Below are 12,601 nucleotides of genomic sequence, written 5' to 3'. Positions count from 1 at the left end.
GCTGACCAGAAAAATAACTGCAAGGGGAAAAAATTAGGAAAAGAGTTGTTCATAGGAGACTTTTAAAGTACTGAACTATTCCTGGGAATCTAGAACACCATATACAAGTGGCTAGGAAATGCCCAGGAAATACTTGAGAAGGCTCTACTCTTTCAACTTTAGCCAACTTTGAGGATCTCCCCAAGCAGGAATAAAAAGGAAGGCAGAGTTGCAAACTCCTTGCAAAGCATTAAAGGTATACCCCAACACACACAAAACCGCCTTTGAGGAGGCAGGGAAAATTATTAGTTCAATGCATTTAAGAAAATCTTAGTTTAATCATCAGCTGGCCAATAAGCTTAACTGTCCACACAGGACAAATAAAAGAGATACCACAGAATTACTCATGGAAAGTAATTAAATAGCCACAAAAATAACAAACAGCGACAGCAACAACCCTGGGGAAAGTGTAAGGAAATCTGATTTTCAAAGTTGCCACATTATTTAACTACAATATTTAGTGCTTGTTTTGGCAGCACATATACTAAAATCAGAATGATACAGAGAAGATTAGCATAGCCCCCACACAAAGATGACATATAAATTTGATTTTACAATTTTATGTGTTAATTTGATTGTGATAATCATTACACAATGTATGCATATATGAAATCATTACATTGTGCACACTGAATATGTGCAGTCTTTATTTTTAAATTAAATATTTAAAAATAAAAAATATATATTATTGAAAATTGTAAGAGATGCAAAATTATGAGAAAGTATGACCCATACACAGTAAAAATACCAGTCAATAGAAACTGGCCTGTGAAAATCAGAAGTTGTCCTTACTAGAAAGACTTTAAACAGAGTTTAAATCATCTATTTAAAATATATTCAAAGAGTTGAAGAAAACCATGTCTAAATAACTAAAGGAAAATACAAAAATGAAGTATCATTAAATAGAGAATATAAATCAAAAACTAAAATTTATAAAATAGAACCAAAAGATAAATTATTGATTTAATTATCAATAGATTAATATTTATAGTAAATAAATAAAAGCTAGTTTGGGAGAATGTGACCATACATAAATATTAATAATTTATCAATAGATAAATTATTGAGCTGAAAACTATGATAACTCTCCCGTTTATATTAAAAATGAAAAGCTCAGAGCTAGGCAATCCAGGACTGGTTTATTCCTGCATGATTTTAATCTGTCATCACCTGGGATCCCCGGAAAGAGAAGTCTGAAACAAAGGCTAATATGCAGGACATTTATTTGTGAGCAGGAATGGCAGATGGAGGGAGTGTATGTGCAGAGAAGGGAATGACAACACTGGACAACGTTGCTTTATTTATATAAAATCACTATGGATCACCTGTTGGAATGTTCCATGGGAGGCCAGATAAGCCTTTTGCAAAATACTTCAGGGCTCTTTGACAGAAGGAAAGAAAAAGGAAAGCATGGATCTCTTGGCTACATCAGCCATTGGAAAGGGTATTTTTTATTCCCAACATGTGTTAACTCTTTTCATACACTACTACTAACACTTATGGGTTGCACTTCCTTGAGTGCTGAAGAAGTTCCTATTAGTTTCTCATATGAAGGTTAAATGATTAGAGATTCTGTAGATCAGGAAGGGAGAGGTGCATGGCAGGCTTCACCAAGTTGTTTTGTTGTACCTGAGCAAAATTAGTTATCTAGCAATGGCTGGAATAATAGAAGAATGCATGGAGGTGTTTAACAGAACACTGATGTCATAGATTCCTTCCATCTTTTTCTGCTCCATCCTTACTGTGTAGCTTCCATTATCTAGATCTCCTTGGAGTCAGAAGGTCCAGCATGTTGCAAAAACCATAGGCTAATAAAAGCAAGAAGGGGAAAGGGAGGCTGGGTGATGTAGTTTTCCAGCTTGGCACATCCAGTAATGCCGAACCTGTGTTTGTAAGACGAGGAAAAGGAGGAGAATGGAAATTGGCAATCTCTATCACAACTCCTAGTGAAATTTTGAAATAGGAACAGGACATCTTCGTGCCATTAGCCTTCATTTTTAAACTTACTTTATCTATGGTCATATTCTCCCAAAGTATCTTTATTTCTTACCCTCAGCTCTTACAAATCCAAAATGGTCAGAACTTACCTCAAGATTGTTGACCTGCCTGGTTTCCCCTTCAATCTTATCCAAGTGGCATTCATTTTAATAACAAGTTAAACTCATTATGCGAATTGCACAATTCTATTAGAGTATTGTGATCCCACATAAATGCTATTAGTTCCACAAATGAGCTACTCTATGTGAAACTGCTTAGAAAACTATAAAGCGCTTTACAAATGGAAGAAAAATTATAACGTCCAAGAGAGAAAAACATTATACTAAACTGGAATCATAAAATGTTAAAGTACCCACTGACGCAGTTCCAATTCACAACTTCACCCCTTTTTGTGTGAAAAGGTAAAGGAAAGCAAAGTGTGTTCTTTGTAAATCCCATTTCTATGACTAATGTTCTTCTACAGCTAACATGTAATTTTCTTTCTCTGATTTGTTTTCTCATCTTACCCGACATATTTTCTATCCCTTCTGTCTCCTTACAAGTGCCACTTTGTCGAGGGGGGAGGTTGGGTTTTGCAAGAAGTTTTAAAATATGCTGTTAATGAATGAATGGACAACTAATTACTTGCTAAATGCATTAACACAAATCTGGGTCTGCAATTGCTTTGGAATTAATTTGGGACATATGTGCACATCCTTGCTTATATTTGCAGGGGGCATGGTACATAGATTTGCATTTGTATATGAGAAAGTCTTTTCCTTTTATACACAAACCTGGCTACAAGGAAGAAAACTCATTATCAGGTTTATCTTACTTTTCAAACTCTATTACTAAAAAAACATAAATTCCTAAATTATGCTCCTCATACACTGATTTCATTCTCTTTCAACTTGTTCTCTCCCTGCTGCCCACACATGTACATACACACCCCAAATGCAGTCTGTGTTCATAGGTAGGAGGATTATAAATAAACTACACACCAAGTGAACAAACGCTGCTTCTATTCAATGGATCACAATAGTAATTATTCCATAGATCTAGTTGATTTCTTAAAAAAAAAAAAAAGCTTTTATTTCTGTTTTCTCAAATTTCATTCCTTCCTATTAAATACTGAAGACTACCAGTTATTATATTCTTATTAGAGAGACAGAATTTTCACTTTAGTTCAAACATGAACTCTGGTATAAACTGCTTTTTAATAGCAATGATGATTTTCAGTGTCCACCTATAGATATTTTGAATATGCAGCTATTTCCTCTGATGGAAATTAGCCAGCAACAGGGTTTCATTAGCATTCACATTTGCAGATAAGTATTATATTTTCCTAGACATTTTTTAAAACTTAGCTCTTGGATGATGGCACTGCCAAAAATATACGGCCAATTTATACATCAGACAGGATCAGAGACAGATTATTCCTTAACTTGGCACAGAAGCACTTGCTTCTCTGAAAACTAGGGCTTCCCTCTTTTGGGAGACACTTCCTAGAATATAAAATCAGTCTTACTGTTAGGCAAAACTTCCAACTCATTCTAGGAAAATGTCTTGCCTGTTTGCTACATCTGGTCTTCAGTAGCCTTATCAGTCATAATCACATGATCTTAAGCCCCTCAACCCTTGCATTGCAAATATATGTGTTTCAGGTGGGTTTGTCTTCCCTGATTCATACTTATCTTCTATAATTTAGGGGAAAAAACTCAAACACCATTCCACAGCTTGTCCATTTCCTTACTGAAACCTAGACTAGTCCATGTTATGGACTAAATTGTGTGAAGATTGATATCTGGAAGCCCTAAGCCTCAATGTGACTATATTTGGAGACAGGACATTTAAAGAGGTAAGTAAGGCTAATTGACGTCTTGAGGGTGAGCCCCATGTCCAGTATGACTGGTGTTTTTATGAGAAGAGGAAGAAACACCAAGGATGAACGTGCACAGAGGATCAGCCATATGCAAGCCAGGGAGAGAGACCTAAGGGAGACCCCTGCCAGCTCCTTGATCTTGGACTTGCAGCCTCTTGAAGTATGAGAGGGTGAATTTCTGTTGTTTAAGCTACCTGTTTTGTTGTGTTTTGTTAACACAGAAGCCCTAGCTGACTAATAAGGTCCATTTTATAATTTTGTAATTGGATTAGAGGGTGTAAAAACCCCACCAAGATCTCGGCTTCCATTAGGATTGTAGGTACACTGCTATTAAATGACTCCCTCAATCTTCCTTTGTGTTATAATTCTTAGTGTGTCTGTCCAATATCACTTGTCCCCTTCCCTGATAGCCGCTATTGGCTATCTGGCCTTGGGGGTTACAGTGAATCCAGAATAAGCTAATGGCCTCACACTTTACCAGAGCTGGTGATCATTCTGGGAATAAGCCTAGGACCCAACGGAACCATTCACAGCCCTTTCATATTTTTCCTAAACTGAACTAAGAGCAACAACAACAACAAAAGGAACTATTTCAGATATGGTCATGAGGTTGAGAAGATGTGAGCCTGCAACTGGAGAAACCCTCCTTGTGGGAGGAAGGAATGAACCTAACACCTGAAAGACGCACACGTAAGAAACAGGAGAAAAGGAGGCGAAAGAGAGATAGAGAGAGAAGAGAGGTGTCAACATAAAGGACTCAGCATCCAGGCATCCTGACTGTATCCTCTCCTTCTACTCTTTATTATTTATTTATGTATTTATTATTCATCCACTCTCCTTTTCTGCCTAAGTCACATTAAGTTGCTTCTCTTACATTGGAATTCAGAGTCTTTCTAGTTCATGATTATAAAGAATATGAAAATTATTCTTCCTCAGCTTTGTTTTCATTGATGATCTGCCTTCTGACCTCCAGCTCCTCTCCCCTTCCTAATTCATCACCCTTTTGGGGTCTCACCAGGAATAAAATGGGTAAAATCAGAAAGAATGAAGTCAGCAATAAAGCAGGGAATCAAAAGAATTTCTCCTTACAGTTTACAGCTCTGAAGTAATTTAAGTAAGTCCATTCAGAAGTGAGAAATTAAAATTAAAAATCAAAAACCTAGGGCATTTTGCCCACCCAGCCAATTCATAGTTCCTGAGCCCAAGCTCGATAGAGAATGCCTCAGGGCATCCCTCCACAGCACTTCCACCTAGGAGATTTATTCATATTCTTTTTTAGCTGCTTTTTAGCATCCTCACTTTATTCATCTAGTTCCCAATATCCACACTGCTGCTGAGGGCTGCACAGGCCTCCACAGAGGCATCCTGCTTGTCTCAGGCAACTCGCTTTCCACCAAATAAATCCTTATCTCTATCCTTCCTCTTCACCTCCTTGCACCACAAAGTCTTGAAATTTTATCTTTCTATATTGTTCCTTCAATTAAAACATATCGGTTTTGTAGCCTATTCCTCTAGGAGTCTGCTCAGTGACCAGCTAGTTCTAATTTGGTCAAGTGTAGCTGAGATGTCACTAGTGGATAATGGATTAATATTTTACTCTCCCAGAGAACATTTACATTTTTACAGTGGCCTTAAGCTAAAGGAGTTAGTCACATGGGGATTTCTAGCAGTAGGAGGAGTGTAACAGATATTTGGGGACTAGGAATGTTTTAGCACCCCTCAAGTCACATGTGCACGCTGGTGGGTCTGCCCATCTGGTTGGGCCTGCCCTCTGGGATAACTCCATGCCCACCACCAAAGAGCGTTCCTGTCTGCAGAAACTCTTTGCCTTCTTCTACTCTGAGTGACCTTCCCTTTTCTCCCTCTGGCTGATACCATTGTTCACTTCTTCTTGCTCTATTAGTGCCTTTATCAGTGTCTATAATTTTATTAACTCAGTAAATTTAGGTGCTCTTAAAGAGCACATCAAAAGTTCAAGCCCTGCCATACAGCCCTAGAAACAGTTCTGAAACAGAAATGATAAATCCAAAGTTATTTCAGGGAAGGACTAGCAAATGTCATCAGCGTGGTCCTGGTCATATATTGGCTTTAATTGAATAGGTCCCTCAGAATCCATGGTTTTATTGGGACCAAAGATAATATGGGGATGTAAATGGCAGGAATGCGGTTCACAAGGAAGGCACCATGGGCAATTATGTTAAAAATGCTGGTGCTGCAATTTAAGAAGGGCCTTGAGAAAAAAACGGTGTTTTTAAGAGGGACTGGAAAAAGATAAGAAAACTCTGCCCCACAAACATGAGAAGAAGAACTGCAGTGAAGGATGGAGATGTTAAAGATGTTCTCAAGTTTTGGAGGCACATTATCTAGGAGAAAGAGTGGAGTGATTCTGGATTGCTTCACAAGACAGATGCAATCAGTGGGCATATATTAGAACCAGGCAGATTGTATCTCATTTTAAGGGAAACTTTCTAACAAACAGTTGTCCTGTAGTGGAATGAGCTGCCTTCCAAAGTCATTACTGATAATATTTAAAAAGGATCTAATGGGTCATTCACCAGGGCCTTGTAGAACAGCTTCCTGCACTTATAGACTAGACAATCTCTGAGGCTCTTTAAACACTATGATGCTACCTTTCTGTAAAACCCTCAACACAATTAGTTGGCTGACCCACCCAAGTGACATCGGGATTTTGTGTGAGCTTTGGGAACAAGGACAGGAGGCAAATAACAGCAAAAAAGAGTCAGAGGAAGCAGCACTTCCAACCTGTCACCTGTTGGCAGTTGTAGTCTTTTGATTATCTTCAGCCTGTTGGCTACTCACCTCCTCATCTATTCTCTAAATGAAGTACTCCAGCAATTGAGCTCGATTCAACAAGCATGGACGCTGTGCTGCTATAAATCATCTGTCCCTTCCTCCCTGAGCCCTTCAGTGGTAGGAGTAATTGGTTAATTGCCAGAGTTGTTAACAAGAATTAAGAATTCAGGGGAATTGGCTAAGAATGCAGATCTGTTGCAATATGGTTAGAACAAATGTGTTTGTAAAGGGGCAGAAGTTTAGAAATATGCACACCTAAGTCAAAACGAATGGGTCTTGACTCCTTTTTAACAATGTCTGAGACTGGCTAGGTCGGTGTTCCCTTTTTTTAATGGACTGCCATGTTTTTTTGTTTGTTTGTTTGTTTGTTTGTTTAAAAACAGGAACGTAGTTTCTTTCACCGAATCTTCCAGTTGCCAAGTCCTAAGAAACTTCATATTATCTCCCTTTGCACTCAATATTCACAGAGGCATCTCTCCATGCATAACCCTCTCTGTACATCCCACTTTTCTTTTGAAACAATCATCCCTTCTCACATGTTTTGATTTGTTCTGTCAAGTGAATGGGTGAAGAATTTTCATAAAGGATGAGACAAATTCTAACACATAGCTGTCCATAACAGCACAAACCCACAGATTTGTGCCCATAGGGATACTAGTTTGCAGATATTATAGCAGTCCTACTCTGGGTGGGACTCCTGGGCATTGCTGAGTTTCCTGCAGGTAATCAGATGTTTTCAGCAACAGTAAATCAGACGCTGGCCATCCTTATGTTTTTTCAAAATATTCCCTTCATTTTATTTACCTTGATAACATTATAAAACACAGTGAACAGCTACTATAATGACTTCTATTTCCAAGATAAGTCAGTTGAGACACAGTAGTTGTTATAAAGCCATGACTTGATCCTTAGATTAGAAAATCCTTAGGTTTTCTATTTCCCGTATCCTATCTTTAGTCTTTCAATATCTTACTTTCACCAATAGTTTAACATCTCTGCTTCAAAAGTCTGAAGTACCTATTGTTTTGTAATCTTGAAGTTTCTCCAGAATTGTGGATAGGATAGAACCTAGAAATGAGTAATTGGATTCAACTGCATATACTTGAAGGTGTGTGTGTGTGTGTGTGTGTGTGTGTGTGTGTTTCTTGGAAGAACTGTGGAACATGGGGTGTGGCACAATGTGGAGCCAGTCCAGTATATATTTGTAGAGTGGAAATAAAAACCAACTCCATGAGAAGCAACAAACACGTATTAATGGATTTACAAGGATTGATAGTTTTCACTCTTCCAAATGGTCAAAGGTAGGGGGCATATATTTGAGTCATCATAAAACCAAGGCTTGATATGTCCATAAAAGATCTTTGAAGAGAATTTGATGAAAGTAAATAATGTACCCTAAAAGCTGTTGAAATGCCAATGAGTCGAAACATATACAGAGGTCCTACCCATGAAAACTGAGGTGTCATGGCCTACTCAAGTAGCAGACCAGGAACAGAAAATACAGCCAAGAGATCGACAATCATTACATAGCATAATTAACTTGCAGTGTTCTCATAAGTTGCCATATACATCCCCTGTGTTATAGAACATGAAGGAGCTAAAATCCTAGGAGAATAAACTGATTAATAAGAGAATTTCAAGTAAAGATGACTTAGTGTTTTCTCACCTGCTGAAGATCATTACTACTTCACACACTAAAGTTGAGGCAATCCTATGTCCAGAATCCCAAGGTTGTCTAGGTTTCATGAGATTTTTTAATGGTATCTGTTAAATATCAAGCCAATTATGAAACATTTTGTAACCATGTGTCTTAGACTCCTCAGGCTGCTGTGACAAAATACCATAGATTAGGTGCCTTAAACAACAGAAATGTATATCTCACAATTCTGGAGGCTGGGAAGATGGAGCTCAGGGTGCCAACATAGTTGGGTTCCCATAAGGGCCTCTTGTCAGTTTGGAGATGGCCAGCTTCTTGCTGTGTCTTCACTTGGTGGAAAAAGAGAGACAGGCAAGCTTGTGTCTCTTCTTAATAAGGTCATGAATCCCATTTATGAGGGCTCCACTCTAAAGATCTAATTACCTCCCAAAGGCCCAATCTCCAAATATCATCACATGGAGGATTAGGGTTTCAACATGTGAACTTTGGGAGAACACAAATATTCAATCCATAGTACTGTGCAAATCTCAAAAAATCACTTTTCAAATTATAATGAAAAAAATCCTTTTTATAAAGGATTTTCTTTTATAATGAAAGAAAAGTCAGACCACATGCTATTTTGGCTCAGCTAATATTTTAATCTGAATAAGAAGACTATCAGATCTTTTTTAAAAAGTTTCCAAGATCTGGAGTTAAGATCAGAGAAAAGAAATCAGATTTTCCATGTTCCCAGCAAGACCCACTGGGAGGAAAGAAAAATGGGACACTCAAATAAGATTCCGCTGAGTGCAGTGAATTCTGAGCTCCACATAGTGTGACAAGTCATATCAGGAAGAGCTGATTCTGCCACTGGGCATATCTAAGAGAGGAAACCCCAGCCTAGCACTGGGCTGTGCTTCAGGTGTGGTGGCACTGTATCCAGCCAGCCTTCATGATACTTGTGTCCAAGTTTTGTGGAGAGCTTAGAGGATATAAGTTATTATTGGATAAGTGATTTTCCTAAATGCTGTTTAAGTCTTTGGGCACAGCCAACAGTGCTTGAAGCCCCTTGTAATAGAAAATAATACCAACATAAAGGAGGCCTTTTTTGCCACTTTCCCATGGACCAGGTCAGCAACCTGGGCCTTTGTGGGCTCCAGAGTCCCCTGTACTGCAGGGAAGTACTGAATACAGAGTGCCAGGGCATAGAGGGCATAGCAGTGTCCAGTGGAGACCTAGGTCGCACTGAGAGATGCAGGCAGTGGCAGCCTCCACTAGACATGAACTTCTTGATGGAAACTCTCATCAACACTGGCTGCATGAGGAGCTGTGCTTCCTGGGAGGAGACAACCTATGAACCAGAGCCAAGGCAATAGTGATGCATGGCAGAGGCTAGTGAGCAAACGAGAAATGTACGTGACAACTTTCAGGCTCAATTAAAGCTTGTGATTGAACCGATTCATCCAAAGACCTCTTCACATTATGTTAGTGCTAAATATTTAATAAAATATTAACCTTCCCATAAGAGTGTCTAAAGAGCACTTTGAGGAATAGATCCATGGCTACAGATATACTTCTGGCACTTGATCAGGGCTGTTAAAAATCAACAAAATCAGCAGGGCATGGTGGCTCCCACCTGTAATCCTAGCACGATGGGGAACCAAGGTAGGAAAATCACTTGAGGCCAAGAGTTTGAGATGAGCCTGGGCAACATAGCAAGACCCTATCTCTACACAGTGGCATGGGCCTATAGTCCCAGCTACTTAGGAGGCTAAGGTGGGAGGATTGCTTCCACCCAGGAGGTCAAGGCTGCAGTGAGCTGCTATTGCACTGCTGTACTCCAGCCTGGACAACAGAGTGAGACCTAGTCTCTGGAAAAAAACAACTAAACAAACAAAAAACAGCAAAATTCTCAACTGTCCATTGGAAAGGAAGCAGAGGTATGAACCATAAAGCATTTAAGTGTGAGAAACATCAGAGAAGAAAATGCTCACTTCAGAACAACCTCTAACTTCACTGCAGTTAGTAGGTCTATTTTGGAGAATCAGAGTTTTCTGTTTACACAGATCCCCAATTGGCTTGTCATTTCTTTGCAGCTTCTTTCTGCTAGAAGGCCATGTATCCTAACGGATGCTTAGGGATTGCTAGAAGGCTGGGTGCTTGGCCATCCTATTTAACATATTCACCCTCATAATCATTCTCCTCCATCAAATTCAGAATAAGATCACAGACCCCAATCCCAATAGATTTTATACCTGCTCTCTGTGTTTTCCTCAGTTTTTAACTTCTTTGATACTTTGGAGTTTTTAAAGAAATAGTCTCTTAATTTCCCATTTCCATTTCCAGGTATAACTAGTTGGATTGTCATCTCTCTGAAGAGTTTGGGAGACTTTCCTAAATTGCCTCCATTCCAGGTATTTCATCACATTCAGTTCAAGAATTTGCTTGGCCAGTGCAGTTAGTGAGTTGCTGTTGCACCAGGAAGAAGTGAAAAAAGTAAGTACCGTGGCCATGGGAACTGCTATACCAGCAATGCGCAAGTCTCTCTGGGCTAGACATAGGGCCCAGCAGCAATGAGAGAGAATCTTAGGGGGTCGGTTTTAGAGAATTTCGATCACACTTAGTTGAGTTTCAATTCTCACTCGGTAAGTGAAAAACCAAGTTTGCTCCCAGTGCTCAGATTCTTGGCCTCCCACATGGAAACGCAATCACAAAGACATGTGTGTGTGTATGCATATAGACGTATGCTTGTATTCCAAACTCAAGAGAAAGAAAAAACTTCCGCAGATTTTTCAATTCCTATAAGAATTGTAGTTTACTATTTCTGGATTTGGATCATTGAGTTCCCTGGATTATTAAACATAGCAAAAAGCCATCTGCAATGAATCGGGCTTGCTCCTCTAATTGAGTCATGCTGTGAAGCCCTTTACTGTTTCCCTCACTTTATTGCTGAATATTTTTTTCAGGAATGATAGGAAATACATTTTTACTACTAATGCCACCTGCAGGTTAAAGAGAAACTGTTGCAAGACTCCGGAAATCCTGAAATCCTCACAGCACACTGTAATAAGTCCCTCCAAAATATTTCCCAAATCTTGCCAATCATCAGGAACGTTGTCTCATTTCATTGACAATGTTCTTGATCAGAAATATGTTTTCACAACCATCATTGCAGCCAGCCTTTCCTCCTTACTTGACACTCAGGCCGGCGGATACTTACATCTAAGAACAGGTAAGGAGTCATTTTCTAGATATAATTGCTTTGGGCTACTTCATGCCATAGCATCCCTGCACCCTTGCAAAGGGCCTCATGTCACAGGTAAAGGTGGTAGGAGAGTTATCCTCAATCAATTAGTTTCCATGTGAATTATTTCCTGGGTTAATCAATCATTCCATGCATGTGCTGTTACCTGGGTTCACTGTGCTAAGTGAATTAGCACATGTTGTGCCATCTACATGTCTTATTTTCTCAGTGAGGTAAGGTTTCTTAAGGAGAGATATTGTTTTCCACTCTAATTAGTTCCTTTTTATTATGACAGACATTACCGTTACTACATTATGATTATTAGTCCTAGTAAATAAACTTTGCTATCAGTTCATGATAAATTATGCTTCAGCTTCTAGCCACGGTGATGTTATATTCCCAATTATCTGAAGAGCACAAATCTAAGCGGAAGTGAAGGACGTGCTCTTCAATGTTTTTTCACATATACCAGGTTCGTTGATGTTGTCAAACAGGACTTCAGTTCCCCATGATGCCACCACCAGGTGGAAGCAACTTTCAATGTGTGCACCGCTTCTGACATGATGTCACATGGAATATGATGATGTAATGTGGTGACAGGGACAGCAGGAATAATGTGAGGAAATTCTTCTTGATCAAAAGAGGCAGCTCATATCAACTTCATGCCTACTCTTCTTCTTAATAAAATTATTATACCAGAGCCCCAAGATGACTTTAGTGCACCTGACGGGCCTCCCCAAAAAGGCACTCAGTTCTCTAATGTGAGGCCACTTTTATTTCTAGGAATAATAATTAAAGGACAAACAAGAAATGACTGAGAAAATCCTGCCCCTTCCAGGACGACTTGGATAATATTAATAGAAAACTCTCCCATAGCTGAGAAACAATGTGGGAGAGAAGCATGGTGTTTTCCATTTTCTTTCCCTGTGCCTGAATTTACAGAAGAGCCCTTACTCCTAGTCTCAGAGACTTAAGAAACTAAAAAAGGATTTCCCAAAAGTTGGAGCAC

At 39.1% G+C, this 12,601-nt stretch overlaps 1 non-coding gene across 1 annotated transcript; it reads left to right on the top strand.

Annotated features, from left to right (window-relative positions):
- The first annotated feature begins 499 nt into the window (after window positions 1-499).
- LOC115894389 lies at window positions 500-602 on the top strand. Its single transcript, XR_004054519.1, has one exon. It is a non-coding gene; the product is annotated as a U6 spliceosomal RNA (small nuclear RNA).
- Window positions 603-12,601: the final 11,999 nt, after the last annotated feature.

The sequence above is a fragment of the Rhinopithecus roxellana genome, chromosome 17, assembly GCF_007565055.1.
Source record: "Rhinopithecus roxellana isolate Shanxi Qingling chromosome 17, ASM756505v1, whole genome shotgun sequence".
Lineage (NCBI taxonomy): Eukaryota > Metazoa > Chordata > Mammalia > Primates > Cercopithecidae > Rhinopithecus > Rhinopithecus roxellana.
The sequence above is the reverse complement of the archived record's forward strand: the minus strand, read 5'-3'. Positions and strand labels throughout refer to the sequence as shown.